The sequence below is a fragment of the Cherax quadricarinatus genome, chromosome 74 (assembly GCF_038502225.1).
Source record: "Cherax quadricarinatus isolate ZL_2023a chromosome 74, ASM3850222v1, whole genome shotgun sequence".
Taxonomy (NCBI): Eukaryota; Metazoa; Arthropoda; class Malacostraca; order Decapoda; family Parastacidae; genus Cherax; species Cherax quadricarinatus.
Genome location: NC_091365.1, coordinates 15,069,951 through 15,087,847, shown reverse-complemented (window position 1 = coordinate 15,087,847; position 17,897 = coordinate 15,069,951). Strand labels below are relative to the sequence as shown.

Here is a 17,897-nt window from a genome sequence, read left to right as displayed (position 1 = left end):
TTATTATCAACCGTTTTTTCCTTTGCTTTATTTTTGAGTATTTTATTTGGAAACTTATTTTACTGTTTCTTCTTTATTTCTTATTCTGCAACTGGCAAAACTTTGTCTTCATTGTGGTCTTAACGAGTAGCTTTTGTTTTACATTATCAGAGAAATGACTGCCTACATACCTACTTTATTCAAGGCGTTTCGATCCAGGGAACGAAGTGTAAGCGTTCTGACCCAGTTTCCCCCGTTTATGTTTACATCCGCCTTACAACAAATTGTGGGACTTGAGCCACTGATGACACTTTTCGACACGACTTGGTTGCAGATCATAACTTTATCAGTGGAATCACAAGAAAATCTTTACGCTAGGAAAATGACAACATTGACTCACCTTCGTCATCAGCTGAAACAAACGTGAAACGTAAATTAATATTCATGAAGTGAGACTGTCACATGAAAGTGAGGATGAGGGAAGGGGAGGTTAACACTAGTGATGTGAGGTGTGGAGCAGCAGGTGTGTACCTAGTGTAGTTCTAGATAACTAGTTGACGAATGAGACACTTACGCAACACTTGGGTATCTTTATAATGGATGAAGATACCCAAATGTTGCACAGGTGTCGTATCACCTAGGTGGTGCGTATCAGTACCTAAGTGCACAAAGGTGGTATGTGGTTAGGTACTGACAAGAACTTCCGGTCTGAAGACAAGGCAGTTTACCCTGAACCTGGGATTAAGAGGGAATTTGTGTTGACTGTTGATGACACCGCCCTCGAGAATGGCGTCCCCCGAGAACCAGCTCACACGATGGAACAGTCTCCCGAGAACCAGCTCACACGATGGAACAGTCTCCCGAGAACCAGCTCACACGATGGAACAGTCTCCCGAGAACCAGCTCACACGATGGAACAGTCTCCCGAGAACCAGCTCACACGATGGAACAGTCTCCCGAGAACCAGCTCACACGATGGAACAGTCTCCCGAGAACCAGCTCACACGATGGAACAGTCTCCCGAGGACCAGCTCACACGATGGAACAGTCTCCCGAGGACCAGCTCACACGATGGAACAGTCTCCCGAGGACCAGCTCACACGATGGAACAGTCTACCGAGAACCAGCTCACACGATGGAACAGTCTACCGAGAACCAGCTCACACGATGGAGCAGTCTCCCGAGAACCAGCTCACACGATGGAGCAGTCTCCCGAGAACCAGCTCACACGATGGAGCAGTCTCCCGAGAACCAGCTCACACGATGGACCAGTCTCCCGAGAACCAGCTCACACGATGGAGCAGTCTCCCGAGAACCAGCTCACACGAAGGAGCAGATCAGTCTCCCGAGAACCAGCTCACACGATGGAGCAGTCTCCCGAGAACCAACTCACACGATGGAGCAGTCTCCCGAGAACCAGCTCACACGATGGAGCAGTCTCCCGAGAACCAGCTCACACGATGGAACAGTCTCCCGAGAACCAGCTCACACGATGGAGCAGTCTCCCGAGAACCAACTCACACGATGGAGCAGTCTCCCGAGAACCAGCTCACACGATGGAGCAGTCTCCCGAGAACCAGCTCACACGATGAGAACCAGCTCACACGATGGAGCAGTCTCCCGAGAACCAGCTCACACGATGGAGCAGTCACCCGAGAACCAGCTCACACGATGGAGCAGTCTCCCGAGAACCAGCTCACACGATGGAGCAGTCTCCCGAGAACCAGCTCACACGATGGAGCAGTCTCCCGAGAACCAGCTCACACGATGGAGCAGTCTCCCGAGAACCAGCTCACACGATGGAGCAGTCTCCCGAGAACCAGCTCACACGATGGAGCAGTCTCCCGAGAACCAGCTCACACGATGGAGCAGTCTCCCGAGAACCAGCTCACACGATGGAGCAGTCTCCCGAGAACCAGCTCACACGATGGAGCAGTCTCCCGAGAACCAGCTCACACGATGGAGCAGTCTCCCGAGAACCAGCTCACACGATGGAGCAGTCTCCCGAGAACCAGCTCACACGATGGAGCAGTCTCCCGAGAACCAGCTCACACGATGGAGCAGTCTCCCGAGAACCAGCTCACACGATGGAGCAGTCTCCCGAGAACCAGCTCACACGATGGAGCAGTCTCCCGAGAACCAGCTCACACGATGGAGCAGTCTCCCGAGAACCAGCTCACACGATGGAGCAGTCTCCCGAGAACCAGCTCACACGATGGAGCAGTCACCCGAGAACCAGCTCACACGATATAGCAGTCTCCCGAGAACCAGCTCACACGATGGAGCAGTCTCCCGAGAACCAGCTCACACGATGGAGCAGTCTCCCGAGAACCAGCTCACACGATGGAGCAGTCTCCCGAGAACCAGCTCACACGATGGAGCAGTCTCCCGAGAACCAGCTCACACGATGGAGCCGTCTCCCGAGAACCAGCTCACACGATGGAGCCGTCTCCCGAGAACCAGCTCACACGATGGAGCAGTCTCCCGAGAACCAGCTCACACGATGGAGCAGTCTCCCGAGAACCAGCTCACACGGATGGAGCAGTCTCCCGAGAACCAGCTCACACGATGGAGCAGTCTCCCGAGAACCAGCTCACACGAAGGAGCAGTCTCCCGAGAACCAGCTCACACGAAGGAGCAGTCACCCGAGAACCAGCTCACACGATGAAGCAGTCTCCCGAGAACCAGCTCACACGAAGGAGCAGTCTCCCGAGAACCAGCTCACACGATGGAGCAGTCTCCCGAGAACCAACTCACACGATGGAACAGTCTCCCGAGAACCAGCTCACACGATGGAGCAGTCTCCCGAGAACCAACTCACACGATGGAACAGTCCCGAGAACCAGCTCACACGATGGAACAGTCTCCCGAGAACCAGCTCACACGATGAGTCACTAGTTAATGGTCCAAGTCGGACCGAAACGTCGTCGTAAGCTCCTCTCTCCAAAGTGCGAGTTATTTCTGTATTGTTCCAGTTGCGGTATTGTGCCTTTTTGTTCTTCCCTGGCACCTCAAGGGAGGTTCCTTGACGCTGGCGAGGGGCTCTTGATCTAGGGAATTGGTTCTGTGCTCCAGTTCCTTGAATTGAGCCTGAATGTCTTCTCCCCCCCCCACAGGCGCTGTGTAATCCCTACGGGTTTAGGGCTCCACCATGATTATAATATTCTTCCCAGTGGTGATCACTGTTAACTACACTTCTCTAACTGCGGTTTCTTTCCCGAAAGGAGGGAGAGAGAGAGAGAGAGAGAGAGAGAGAGAGAGAGAGAGAGAGAGAGAGAGAGAGAGAGAGAGAGAGAGAGAGAGAGAGAGAGAGAGAGAGAGAGACCCACGTCATTTATATGCCTCCCTGAATGTCTCAGAAGAATTTATATGTTCCCTTAATGAAGACTTAGACACACGTGCAACATCTGGGTATCTTTATTTGAAGATTTTTCCAACCAGTGGCTTTATCAATACAAGGACATAATGTGAAGACTGTAGAATTATATACAAAAGATGATGTAATCAGTCCCTCAGTCTCGGAGTTAGTGAAGACAACGGTGCTCTTGAACAGCTCCAAGGCTGAGGGACTAATTACCTCGTGTTTTGTATGTAATTCTACAGTCTTTACATTATGTCCTTGTATTGATGAAGCCACTGGATGGCGAAAACTCTACAAGTAAAGATACCCAAATGTTGCACATGTGTCTAATTCTTCATCTTGTCGGTATTGTTTACCATTGTATACAATTCCTTTAATAATAGATGCTGGTCCATCTCTAATACAGTGGTGTGTTTACGGATCCTCGGAGTAATAGAAAAAAAATAGCGATGTAGGGAGAAATATTGATATTGTTTATCATGAGCTGTTCGAATATTCTGAATCAGATATCAACTTCACAATTTCGCGAGAGTAATAATTTGTATAAGTCGAATTTGTGTTAAGTCGCAATTTAGAGCGGATTACCGACTCTCGTATCTGTGAGACTAGTCATCGACCAGCACATGAAGCAGCCTCTAGTATGGTAAAGTAGGCAAAGTAAGACAGAAGTAGGGATTATTTGGTTGATGTGATCCCCTGGCGATACGCCAGGCATTGTGCTCACCCTCAGGTCTCTCACTTTGAAGACTATAGCCTCTGTACTCTGATTCTTTATTCCATGTCTAGTCTTCTTGTCCCTTCCCATATTTACATAACCCTGGTCTTGCTGGTGTTAAATTGTCAGATCAGCTTGTACCCTCTCCCCTGCCCTCAACTGTTTTCATTCTCTTCGTTAGTTTTAGATTATCATGTAAATAGGTTACATATGACTCAGTCCCATCTGGTATGTCAGTCATAGAAAATGAAAACAGTATTGGTCCTGATACCCACTCTGACATCTCTTCTTAATCACTCCTTTCTTCCTTCCCATAGATTTTCTTCGAGGCACCGGTGTACGTTTCCTGTTATTCCTACCTGCATCTTAAGTTCTTGCCAAAGTCTTGGATTGCCTTCTTGCAATCCAAGAAGATGCAACCAACCCGACCCTCCCTCTTCCGTCTCACTTCTGTCACACTGTCATAGAATTCCAACAGGTTTATAAGAAAAGATTTGCCATCCCTGTACCCGTGCTGGTTATTACTTATGAAACCCCTTCTCTCCAAGAGCTACGGCACTCTCCTGATTATTTCATTAACGTGTACGGTACTCGTGTCAATAATACTGGTCAGTGCTTTCAACACTTCGTGTCTGTCTTCTTTATTAAATATAGGGACTATATTCCCTGTCTTCCAGATCTCTGATAACTGCCTCGTATCCCTTAACTTTTAGAGTTTAATGGTTCAGACTGTGAGTGTTTCTGTTGCCTCTTGCAGAGTCTATGGTGACAGCTTATCAAGTTTCACTGCCTTTTATGTATCCAGCTCCATCAAAAGATTTTTTCACCTGTGTGTGTGTGTGTGTGTGTGTGTGTGTGTGTGTGTGTGTGTGTGTGTGTGTGTATGTATGTATGTATGTATGTGTGTGTGTGTGTGTGTGTGTGTGTGTGTGTGTGTGTGTGTGTGTGTGTATGTATGTATGTATGTATGTATGTATATGTATGTGTGTGTGTGTGTGTGTGTGTGTGTGTGTGTGTGTGTGTGTGTGTGTGTGTGTGTGTGTGTGTGTACTTACCTACGTGTGGTTGAAGGGGTCAAGTCCAGATACATTCGGAATCTTGTAATAAAGTTGGTAGAATTACCGACAATATGTAAAGTAAAAGGGCACAAATGCAACTAATGTGACTTTTTATTGTGGCAACGTTTCGCTCTCCAGGAGCTTTATCAAGCCAGGAGCTTGATAAAGCTCCTGGAGAGCGAAACGTTGCCACAATAAAAAGTCACATTAGTTGCATTTGTGTCCTTTTACTTTACATTCGGAATCTTTTTTAGTTCTCATCGGGTTTTATTCTCTTTAGTTTTACACAGTCAGCAGAGATACATGTGACTCAGTCTCACCTGGTATGTCATTCACATGTATCAGAAACAGTACTGGCCCTAATACCAATCCTTGGGAGCCCCGCTTGTTGAGTGTTCGAGTGTGATTCACCGGAGTATTCCCGGCCAGGATCTTGTCCATGAAGTGACGAGGCGGCCGCTTGTCACTCCTCTCCATTCTCACATCTCTTCCTTAACAATCACACTGTTTCCTTCCGCAAAGGTTGTCTCTGATCCATATGAATACATTCCCTGTTATTCCTGATTACATCAAGTTTTTGTCCTAGTCTCTCTTGAGATACAGTATAAGATGCCTTCTTGCAGTCCAAGAGTATGCAATCCACCCATCTCTCTCTCTCTCTCTCTCTCTCTCTCCCTCTCTCCTGTCTCACTTCTACTACTTTATCATAGAGCTCCAGCAGGTTGGTAACACAAAATTTGCTATTTTCAAACACATGCTGATTGTTATTTATGAAATCACTTCCTTCCAGATGCTCTGCTTAACCCTCCTGATTATCTCCTCTGTTACCTTACATGTTAAGCATGTCAGTGATATTGACCTGTAGTTCAGTGCTTCCTGTCTCCTTAAATATTGGGACCATCTTCGCTGTTTTCCAGATCTCTGGCAATTGTTCAGTGTCCATTGATTTGTAGATCCTAACTGTATTTGACCAGAAGGTCAACGTGATCGGACTCTTGTCCTGGGAGTACTTCCCTATCATATGAAAAAAAATCATCTGCTTAATCTCTTCTCGTCTTCCTATCTACCAAATGATCAATACAATCTGACGTTCGTCCTCCTAGCTCCTGTTGCCTGAGCTGTCTTCGGCCTCCTGGAATCTATAGGTCAGTCAGTGACCTTAACTTTTCTTCCTATCGCCTTTCCCTCCAGATTGCCTTGTCTGTTTTAATTTCTCTTGCTGCTTCTCTCACCACCACCTGTGTCTCCTCGTCTTCTGAGAGCATCTCCGCTTGTGAATTTCCCTCTGTATACCTTCCAGATCTTCTGTTCCTCCATCCTTCACTTCTGTTGCCCTATCTGCCTGCTATTTAATTTTTCCATTGCTTCTTTCAGCTTTTAGACTCTCTTCTCTTGTCTCAGAGTTCTTTATTGAGTCTTAAGTCTTTATTTACCTCCTCCACTGCCGTATCTCACGTTATCTGTTCCTTCCCAATAGGAATTAATCTTTCTATCCCATTCATCGTCCAATTTGCTCTTCAGAGAATTTATCATCATATCTAGATAGTGCAACTCACCTCTTTTAGTTCCCTCTTTTCCTCTGTCATGAATGTTCCTCTGCATGATCATTTTCTTGCACTCACAAGAGTTAGTAGGCTATGATGCATTTGTGCGCGTGTGGGCGCCCACTCATGCTCGTGTGACCGTGTCCTCAAGTGTCTAGGAAGCGGGCATGCGTGTGCATACTCACCTAGGTGTGGTTGTACGGGTTGTGTGCATTCATACGCGTGCGCTCGTGCCTTCATGCGCGTGTTAGTCGGCATGTGACTGTCCCTGAAGCGTTACCGCCCTTGTGTGAGTGTCCTACTCGCCTCCCGGCTCTTCCTGATCTACAAAACGCTTGTTTGTCCTGTGTTGCTTGTATATTTGTGTATTGCTTGTGGGTTTGTCAGTGCAGCTAAAGAATCAGTATCTGTGCTGACTCACCTATATGTGGTTGCAGTGGTTGAGTCTCAGCTCCTGAGTTCCTCCTCTTCGCTGGTCGCTGCTTGGGTCACTGTCTCCTGGCTGGTTTCGAGAACCTTATCGTACGTCTTCTTAAAGCTATGCATGAATTCTGCTTCTACTACTACATTCTTCACTTCCTGATAACTCTAAGGCTGAAGAAATACTTCCTAGCATCCCTGTGACTCATCTCCTCCTGGTGAGGGACCATTGATCTAGGGAATTGGATCTGTGTCCTGAATTGAGCCAGAATACCTTACATCCCCCCATCCACAGGGGCTGTACAATTCCTACGGGTTTAGCTATCCCCGTGATAATAATGTGACTCGTATGTGTTTTCAACTTCAAGCTGTGACCTCGCGTTCCTGTTCCCCATCTCTTAAATAATCTGTCGCTGTTCACCTCATCAGTTCCTCTCAGTATTTTGTACGTTATGATGTCAGCCCTAGTCTTGTCTTTGAATAACATCAGGCTCAGTTCCCTTAACCTGTCCTCACAGCACATACTCCTTAACCTCGGAACTAGTCTCGTTGCAAACCTCTGCACTTTCTCAAATTTCTTGACATGCTTGACCAGATGTGGGTTCCATACTAGTGTTGCATACTCCAATATAGGCCACGCGTACAGTGTAGTGTCGTGAATGACTCCTTACTTAGATGACTAAAGGCTAGTGTTAGATATGATAGACGCGCATTTGCTGCAGCAGTTATTTGGTTGCTGTGCGCCTCAAGATATATACTAGGTATAATACTCACTTTGAGATCTTCTTTGAATGAGATTTGTAGCCTTTGCCCCCAAGCCTGTACTTCGTCTGCGGTCTTCTTTGCCCTTCCCCAGACTTCATAACTTTGCACTTGCTGGTGTTAAACTCCAATACCCACTTGTCAGACGAGACCTTCAGCTTGTTCAGATCCATTTTTTAGCCTTTCCTGGACCACATATGTTTATATTCTCCTCAGCTTCACATCTGCGAACAGGGACACCTCTGACTGTATCCTTTCTGTCATGTCATTCACATACACAAGTAACAGCACTGGCCCTACTTAGTAGTGATCCTTGTGGAACCTCACTCCTCACATGTGCCCATTCCAACACTCCACGTACAATCACTTGTTTTCTTTCTGCCAAGCATGTCGTGATCCATTGTAGTGATTTCCCTGTTATTCCTTCCTGGTTCTCTAACTTTTGTACCAGTCTCTTGTGCGGTACTGTCAAAAGCCTTCCTACAGTCCAAGAAAATTCAATCTACCCATCCCTCTATTTCCTGTCTTCAGTAACCTTGTCGTAGAGCTTCCGCAAGTTTGTAACACAGGATTTTCCATCGCTGTAGCCATGCTGGTTGTTAGGAACCCCACTCGTTTCAAGGTGCTCCACCACTCTTCTGATAATCTCCATAACTTTACATACTATACTTGTCAGTGAAATTGGTATGTAGTTTAACGCCGTCTGTCTCCTTTCGTAGAAAATAGAACTATATTTGTCTTCTACACCTCTGCCAGTTGCCCTTTGTCGATAGATTTGTTGAAGATTGCTGTTAGCGGCGCACACAGTTCCTCTGCTCCCTTTCTCAGAACCCTTGGAGAAATATTATCTCTCCACACCAGTATTTTTCTTAACATTCTAACCTCAACATTACTCACAACACCACCTCACACATTTCAATAACTTAGCACTTATACCAAACATTTGTACAATACAGTTACATTGCTCTACAATGTAAACACAGATTTGTTATCAAATCCATAAATGGAACAAATAACTCATTTTCCTCGTAGGAATGTTCTTGTTTATGCTTTACTATAAATACATGATTCACTCATTCCTTCCCTCTCTATGTTCACATTGTTCTTTTGCGGATATAATGTTTCTCTGTTGCCACAGTTCATGTACTTCATCTTTGGTACTCGAGATGTACGTCAACCATACTAATAGTGTAGACATAGTTATGTCTACACTATTAGTATGCCTTTATAGTCATCTGTTTCACTATCTTGACAACGGTGAAATGTCTGTTAATACGAGGACGGGCTGTGATCCCAGACTGTTTTCTTGATGACAGTCTTTTTACCAGTTATTTCCTGTTGCTTTTCTCTCATTTTCTTCATTTTTACGTATATTTACTCTTTGGAAATGCAAACAGACAAACACAAAGGCCATCTCAAAAGCACGAGGTGGCAAAGAAAGCTTTAGGTACACCAGTGATAGTTGTTTACACTGCTCTCTACGAAACATCTGTGGTCTTTTGTAGTCTGGCACACGTGTCTACAAATAACTTTAATGCTTTCTGGTGTGCATGTCGAAAACAAAATAAAATACAAAAGACAAGTGTAACACTTGGGTATTTTTTTACACCCAAGTTTTGAACGTAACTTTTTTCATCATTAATACAGTGAATCCAAAAATAACCTGTGTCAGCTGCTTGTGACTACACAATCAACACTTAAGTCTTCTGTACACAAAGTTACCATACAAATACCTGTATTCCTTAGTAATCTAACGATTCTGTGTTTGTCAACAAGTATCTGCGTACCGTCCATGTCAACAGTTATCTTCTCACCGTCCATGTCAACAGTTATCTTCTCACCGTCCATGTCAACAGTTATCTTCTCACAGTCCATATCAAGTTATCTTCTAACCGTCCATGTCAACAGTTATTTTCTCACCGTCCATATCAAGTTATCTTCTAACCGTCCATGTCAACAGTTATCTTCTCACCGTCCATATCAAGTTATCTTCTAACCGTCCATGTCAACAGTTATCTTCTTACCGTCCATGTCAACAGTTATCTTCTTACCGTCCATGTCAACAGTTATCTTCTCACCGTCCATGTCAACAGTTATCTTCTTACCGTTCATGTCAACAGTTATCTTCTTACCGTTCATGTCAACAGTTATCTTCTCACCGTCCATATCAACAGTTATCTTCTCACCGTCCATGTCAACAGTTATCTTCTCACCGTCCATATCAACAGTTATCTTCTCACCGTCCATGTCAACAGTTATCTTCTCACCGTCCATGTCAACATCTGGCAGCAAGTCAGCACGTGTTACAACATCTATCACATATGTACAAACTTCTATATATGACGTTATTTTAAAAGTAGCAAGTGCATGGTTTGAGAAGTCCAGTAGTCCAGTGTTGAGTAGCCTTGACCAATGGTGTGTTGCAGGCCACACACACACACACACACACACAAACACACACACACACACACACACACACACACACACACACACACACACACACACACACACACACATACACACACACACACATACACACAAAATAAACAATAGGCCAAGTGTCTGTCGACAAGTGCCTCTGACAATTGGTAACTAACACATACATACACACACACACACACACACGTGTATGTGTGTATGTACTCACCTTACTAAGTGAGTACATACACACACATACACACACACACACACACACACACACACACACACAGGAGCTTGGACTCGACCCCTGTAACCTCAACTAGGTAGTACACACACACACACACACACACACTCACCACTAGTAATGTGTTGCAGGCCACACGCAGCAGTAGTGGTGTGGCAGATAGAGGAAGTGTTAGAACGAAGACACACACACATCAAACAGGAGTAACATTATATCAAACACAAACACTACAAAGTATATATATAACATAACGAAATCCAAAAAATTACCAGGTCAGTTACACACAAATTATATATATATATATATATATATATATATATATATATATATATATATATATATATATATATATATATATATATTATAAAACCAAAAACAGAATTAAATAAGTTGAGGTACTGGAGGGGGGAGGGAGGGTAGATGAGGGAGAACACTATTAGTGGAGGCCACACCAGGTGGAGGTCATACCAAGGGAAGTAACACCAGGAGGGGTCACACCACGCCTGGTCATACCTGGCTTGCCTCTGGGTATATACACCACTGTCTCGTTTGCGCCTAGTTGGGGGATAAGAGAACACAAATTACGTCAGTGTCCCCTTGGTAAAAAATATCTCACCAGCACTTAACAAAAAATGTTGACATTTAGAAATTTCGTGATACATTTATCTTAAAATTAAATAAACGTAATAAATTTGGACAAGATATGTTGTACATAATTTTATCTTATAAGTCTAAACCTTTATATTTACACACTGAAATTGTAAGTGAAAAATTATGCCACTATTTCCCGCACACTTGATTAAATATTTTATATTTTAAAAGGCCTGAGCTTACTACCACCTGCAGCTCACAAGACTGCCATCCCCACGAGCCCCTTTGGGGCGGGGCAGATGGCAGAACAGAGGCCTAGCTTCTCCCTACGAGCCCCGTGAGGGCGGGGAATGTGGCTAGGCCTGGGGACAGTTGGTCCCAAAGATGAGGGGGTACTTGTACCTCCTCCCATGGGAGACTTAAGTCTCGAGATACTCCCCAGATAGGGAGCCAAGGCCGGGTCACTACTACTTGGAAAAGACCCGGGCCGGGAGAATACCGGCGAATAAAAAAAAAATATATTTTACCCAAAGATCGACACCATGCCCAGCCCTTCTAGGGCAGGGTAGGTGCCTGAGCCCGAGCCTTTAGCTCATAAGACTGTCATTCCCATTAGCCCCCTTGGGGCGGGGATGGCAGACCAGAGAGGCCTAGCTTCTGGCTAGGCCTGGGCACAGTTGGTCCCAAAGATGAGGAGGTACTTGTGCCTCCTCCCATGGGAGACTTGGGTCTCAGACACTCCCTAGATAGGGAGCCAAGGCCGGGCCACCACTTGGAAAAAGCCCGGGCCGGGAGAATACCGGCGAATCTTTAATAATAATAATAATAATAATAATTACCAAGAAATTTCAATGTTTTTTCATGCTTTTTGGTGTTTTGATGTTATATCAATATTATAAAACTTATTCTTTTGCATTAAACAATGGCACAAATATGAATATCTACAAGAGAAGAGTTTACTAGTATGTTGAGGTAGTGTGCGTTTGTCAGTTGTTAGTGACAGCCTCTTGGGTGAGTCACTTGTTAGTGACAGCCTCTTGGGTGAGTCACTTGTTAGTGACAGCCTCTTGGGTGAGTCACTTGTTAGTGACAGCCTCTTGGGTGAGTCACTTGTTAGTGACAGCCTCTTGGGTGAGTCACTTGTTAGTGACAGCCTCTTGGGTGAGTCACTTGTTAGTGACAGCCTGTTGGGTGAGTCACTTGTTAGTGACAGCCTGTTGGGTGAGTCACTTGTTAGTCACAGCCTATTGGGTGAGTCACTTGTTAGTGACAGCCTGTTGGGTGAGTCACTTGTTAGTGACAGCCTGTTGGGTGAGTCACTTGTTAGTCACAGCCTGTTGGGTGAGTCACTTGTTAGTGACAGCCTGTTGGGTGAGTCACTTGTTAGTCACAGCCCCTTGGGTGAGTCACTTGTTAGTGACAGCCTCTTGGGTGAGTCACTTGTTAGTGACAGCCTCTTGGGTGAGTCACTTGTTAGTCACAGCCTGTTGGGTGAGTCACTCGTTAGTCACAGCCTGTTGGGTGAGTCACTTGTTAGTCACAGCCTGTTGGGTGAGTCACTTGTTAGTGACAGCCTGTTGGGTGAGTCACTTGTTAGTGACAGCCTCTTGGGTGAGTCACTTGTTAGTCACAGCCTCTTGGGTGAGTCACTTGTTAGTCACAGCCTCTTGGGTGAGTTACTTGTTAGTCACAGCCTCTTGGGTGAGTCACTTGTTAGTGACAGCCTGTTGGGTGAGTCACTTGTTAGTCACAGCCTGTTGGGTGAGTCACTTGTTAGTCACAGCCTGTTGGGTGAGTCACTTGTTAGTCACAACCTGTTGGGTGAGTCACTTGTTAGTGACAGCCTGTTGGGTGAGTCACTTGTTAGTCACAGCCTGTTGGGTGAGTCACTTGTTAGTCACAGCCTGTTGGGTGAGTCACTTGTTAGTGACAGCCTGTTGGGTGAGTCACTTGTTAGTGACAGCCTGTTGGGTGAGTCACTTGTTAGTCACAGCCTGTTGGGTGAGTCACTTGTTAGTCACAGCCTCTTGGGTGAGTCACTTGTTAGTCACAGCCTCTTGGGTGAGTCACTTGTTAGTGACAGCCTCTTGGGTGAGTCACTTGTTAGTGACAGCCTCTTGGGTGAGTCACTTGTTAGTGACAGCCTCTTGGGTGAGTCACTTGTTAGTGACAGCCTCTTGGGTGAGTCACTTGTTAGTCACAGCCTGTTGGGTGAGTCACTTGTTAGTGACAGCCTCTTGGGTGAGTCACTTGTTAGTCACAGCCTCTTGGGTGAGTCACTTGTTAGTCACAGCCTGTTGGGTGAGTCACTTGTTAGTCACAGCCTGTTGGGTGAGTCACTTGTTAGTCACAGCCTCTTGGGTGAGTCACTTGTTAGTCACAGCCTCTTGGGGGAGTCACTTGTTAGTCACAGCCTCTTGGGGGAGTCACTTGTTAGTCACAGCCTGTTGGGTGAGTCACTTGTTAGTCACAGCCTGTTGGGTGAGTCACTTGTTAGACACAGCCTCTTGGATGAGTCACTTGTTAGTCACAGCCTCTTGGGTGAGTCACTTGTTAGTCACAGCCTCTTGGGTGAGTCACTTGTTAGTCACAGCCTGTTGGGTGAGTCACTTGTTAGTCACAGCCTCTTGGGTGAGTCACTTGTTAGTCACAGCCTGTTGGGTGAGTCACTTGTTAGTCACAGCCTGTTGGGTGAGTCACTTGTTAGTGACAGCCTGTTGGGTGAGTCACTTGTTAGTGACAGCCTGTTGGGTGAGTCACTTGTTAGTGACAGCCTGTTGGGTGAGTCACTTGTTAGTGACAGCCTGTTGGGCGAGTCACTTGTTAGTGACAGCCTGTTGGGTGAGTCACCTGTTAGTGACAGCCTGTTGGGTGAGTCACTTGTTAGTGACAGCCTGTTGGGTGAGTCACTTGTTAGTGACAGCCTGTTGGGTGAGTCACTTGTTAGTCACAGCCTATTGGGTGAGTCACTTGTTAGTGACAGCCTGTTGGGTGAGTCACTTGTTAGTGACAGCCTGTTGGGTGAGTCACTTGTTAGTCACAGCCTGTTGGGTGAGTCACTTGTTAGTGACAGCCTGTTGGGTGAGTCACTTGTTAGTCACAGCCTGTTGGGTGAGTCACTTGTTAGTGACAGCCTCTTGGGTGAGTCACTTGTTAGTGACAGCCTCTTGGGTGAGTCACTTGTTAGTCACAGCCTGTTGGGTGAGTCACTTGTTAGTCACAGCCTGTTGGGTGAGTCACTTGTTAGTCACAGCCTGTTGGGTGAGTCACTTGTTAGTGACAGCCTCTTGGGTGAGTCACTTGTTAGTCACAGCCTCTTGGGTGAGTCACTTGTTAGTCACAGCCTCTTGGGTGAGTCACTTGTTAGTCACAGCCTCTTGGGTGAGTCACTTGTTAGTGACAGCCTGTTGGGTGAGTCACTTGTTAGTCACAGCCTGTTGGGTGAGTCACTTGTTAGTCACAGCCTGTTGGGTGAGTCACTTGTTAGTCACAACCTGTTGGGTGAGTCACTTGTTAGTGACAGCCTGTTGGGTGAGTCACTTGTTAGTCACAGCCTGTTGGGTGAGTCACTTGTTAGTCACAGCCTGTTGGGTGAGTCACTTGTTAGTGACAGCCTGTTGGGTGAGTCACTTGTTAGTCACAGCATGTTGGGTGAGTCACTTGTTAGTCACAGCCTCTTGGGTGAGTCACTTGTTAGTCACAGCCTCTTGGGTGAGTCATTTGTTAGTGACAGCCTCTTGAGTGAGTCACTTGTTAGTGACAGCCTCTTGGGTGAGTCACTTGTTAGTGACAGCCTCTTGGGTGTGTCACTTGTTAGTGACAGCCTCTTGGGTGAGTCACTTGTTAGTCACAGCCTGTTGGGTGAGTCACTTGTTAGTGACAGCCTCTTGGGTGAGTCACTTGTTAGTCACAGCCTCTTGGGTGAGTCACTTGTTAGTCACAGCCTCTTGGGTGAGTCACTTGTTAGTCACAGCCTGTTGGGTGAGTCACTTGTTAGTCACAGCCTCTTGGGTGAGTCACTTGTTAGTCACAGCCTCTTGGGTGAGTCACTTGTTAGTCACAGCCTCTTGGGGGAGTCACTTGTTAGTCACAGCCTGTTGGGTGAGTCACTTGTTAGTCACAGCCTGTTGGGTGAGTCACTTGTTAGTCACAGCCTGTTGGGTGAGTCACTTGTTAGACACAGCCTCTTGGATGAGTCACTTGTTAGTCACAGCCTCTTGGGTGAGTCACTTGTTAGTCACAGCCTGTTGGGTGAGTCACTTGTTAGTCACAGCCTCTTGGGTGAGTCACTTGTTAGTGACAGCCTGTTGGGTGAGTCACTTGTTAGTCACAGCCTGTTGGGTGAGTCACTTGTTAGTCACAGCCTGTTGGGTGAGTCACTTGTTAGTGACAGCCTGTTGGGTGAGTCACTTGTTAGTCACAGCCTGTTGGGTGAGTCACTTGTTAGTCACAGCCTGTTGGGTGAGTCACTTGTTAGTCACAGCCTGTTGGGCGAGTCACTTGTTAGTCACAGCCTGTTGGGCGAGTCACTTGTTGGTCACAGCCTGTTGGGTGAGTCACTTGTTGGTCACAGCCTGTTGGGTGAGTCACTTGTTAGTCACAGCCTGTTGGGTGAGTCACTTGTTAGTCACAGCCCCTTGGGTGAGTCACTTGTTAGTCACAGCCTGTTGGGCGAGTCACTTGTTAGTCACAGCCTGTTGGGCGAGTCACTTGTTAGTCACAGCCTGTTGGGTGAGTCACTTGTTAGTCACAGCCTGTTGGGTGAGTCACTTGTTAGTCACAGTCACTTGTTAGTCACAGCCTGTTGGGTGAGTCACTTGTGAGTCACTTGTTAGTCACAGCCTGTTGGGTGAGTCACTTGTTAGTGACAGCCTGTTGGGTGAGTCACTTGTTAGTCACAGCCTGTTGGGTGAGTCACTTGTTAGTCACAGCCTGTTGGGTGAGTCACTTGTTAGCCACAGCCTGCTGGGTGAGTCACTTGTTAGCCACAGCCTGCTGGGTGAGTCACAGCCTGTTGGGTGTCAGTCACTTGTGAGTAGTCACAGCCTGTTGAGGTTAGAGTTAGTCACAGCCTGTTGGGTGAGTCACTTGTTAGCCACAGCCTGCTGGGTGAGTCACTTGTTAGTCACAGCCTGTTGGGTGAGTCACTTGTTAGTCACAGCCTGTTGGGTGAGTCACTTGTTAGTCACAGCCTGTTGGGTGAGTCACTTGTTAGTCACAGCCTGTTGGGTGAGTCACTTGTTAGTCACAGCCTGTTGGGTGAGTCACTTGTTAGTCACAGCCTGTTGGGTGAGTCACTTGTTAGTCACAGCCTGTTGGGTGAGTCACTTGTTAGTCACAGCCTGTTGGGTGAGTCACTTGTTAGTCACAGCCTGTTGGGTGAGTCACTTGTTAGTCACAGCCTGTTGGGTGAGTCACTTGTTAGTCACAGCCTGTTGGGTGAGTCACTTGTTAGTCACAGCCTGTTGGGTGAGTCACTTGTTAGTCACAGCCTGTTGGGTGAGTCACTTGTTAGTCACAGCCTGTTGGGTGAGTCACTTGTTAGTCACAGCCTGTTGGGTGAGTCACTTGTTAGTCACAGCCTGTTGGGTGAGTCACTTGTTAGTCACAGCCTGTTGGGTGAGTCACTTGTTAGTCACAGCCTGTTGGGTGAGTCACTTGTTAGTCACAGCCTGTTGGGTGAGTCACTTGTTAGTCACAGCCTGTTGGGTGAGTCACTTGTTAGTCACAGCCTGTTGGGTGAGTCACTTGTTAGTCACAGCCTGTTGGGTGAGTCACTTGTTAGTCACAGCCTGTTGGGTGAGTCACTTGTTAGTCACAGCCTGTTGGGTGAGTCACTTGTTAGTCACAGCCTGTTGGGTGAGTCACTTGTTAGTCACAGCCTGTTGGGTGAGTCACTTGTTAGTCACAGCCTGTTGGGTGAGTCACTTGTTAGTCACAGCCTCTTGGGCGAGTCACTTGTTAGTCACAGCCTGTTGGGCGAGTCACTTGGATGAGTCACTCAAAATTTCGGGAAAAAGGAATTAATGTACACTTGTTATGGATTTCACCACACACTGAATTAGTCCTTCATGATAAAGTTGATAAATTAATAAAAAAAAATACAGTGTGTGTGTGTGTGTGTGTGTGTACGCACCTATTTGTACTCGCCTATTTGTGGTTGCAGGGGTCGAGTCATAGCTCCTGGCCCCGCCTCTTCACTGATTGCTACTAGGTCCTCTCTCTCCCTGCCCCATGAACTTTATCATACCTCGCCTTAAAACTATGTATGGTTCCCGCCTCCACTACGTCACTTTCTAGGCTATTCCACGGCCTGACTACTCTATGACTGAAGAAATACTTCCTAACATCCCTTTGATTCATCTGATTCTTCAACTTCCAATTGTGACCTCTTGTGTCTGTGTCCCATCTCTGGAACATCCCGTCTTTGTCCACCTTGTCTATTCCGCGCAGTATTTTATATGTCGTTATCATGTCTCACCTGACCCTCCTGTCCTCCAGTGTCGTCAGGCTGATTTCCCTCGACCTTTCTTCGTAGGACAATCCCCGTAGAATTGGGACTAGTCTTGTTGCAAACCTTTGCACCTTCTCTAATTTCTTGACGTGCTTGACTAGGTGTGGATTCCAAACTGGTGCTGCATACTCCAGTATGGGCCTGACGTAAATGGTATACAGAGTCTTGAACGAATCCTTGCTGAGGTATCGGAACGCTATCCGTAGGTTTGCTAGGCGCCCGTGTGCTGCAGCAGTTATCTGATTGATGTGCGCCTCAGGAGATATGCTCGGTGTTATACTCACCCCC

The 17,897-nt window shown here is 46.5% G+C and overlaps 1 protein-coding gene across 1 annotated transcript in view; it reads right to left on the bottom strand.

The window, feature by feature from the left end:
* The window catches only part of qvr (protein quiver), a 216,706-nt gene extending 205,631 nt beyond the window's left edge, over positions 1 to 11,075 (bottom strand). The window contains exon 1 of the mRNA XM_053793079.2: positions 11,018 to 11,075. The gene's annotated coding sequence lies outside the window, so the exon portion shown is untranslated. The remainder of the gene's footprint in view (positions 1 to 11,017) is intronic.
* Positions 11,076 to 17,897: the final 6,822 nt, after the last annotated feature.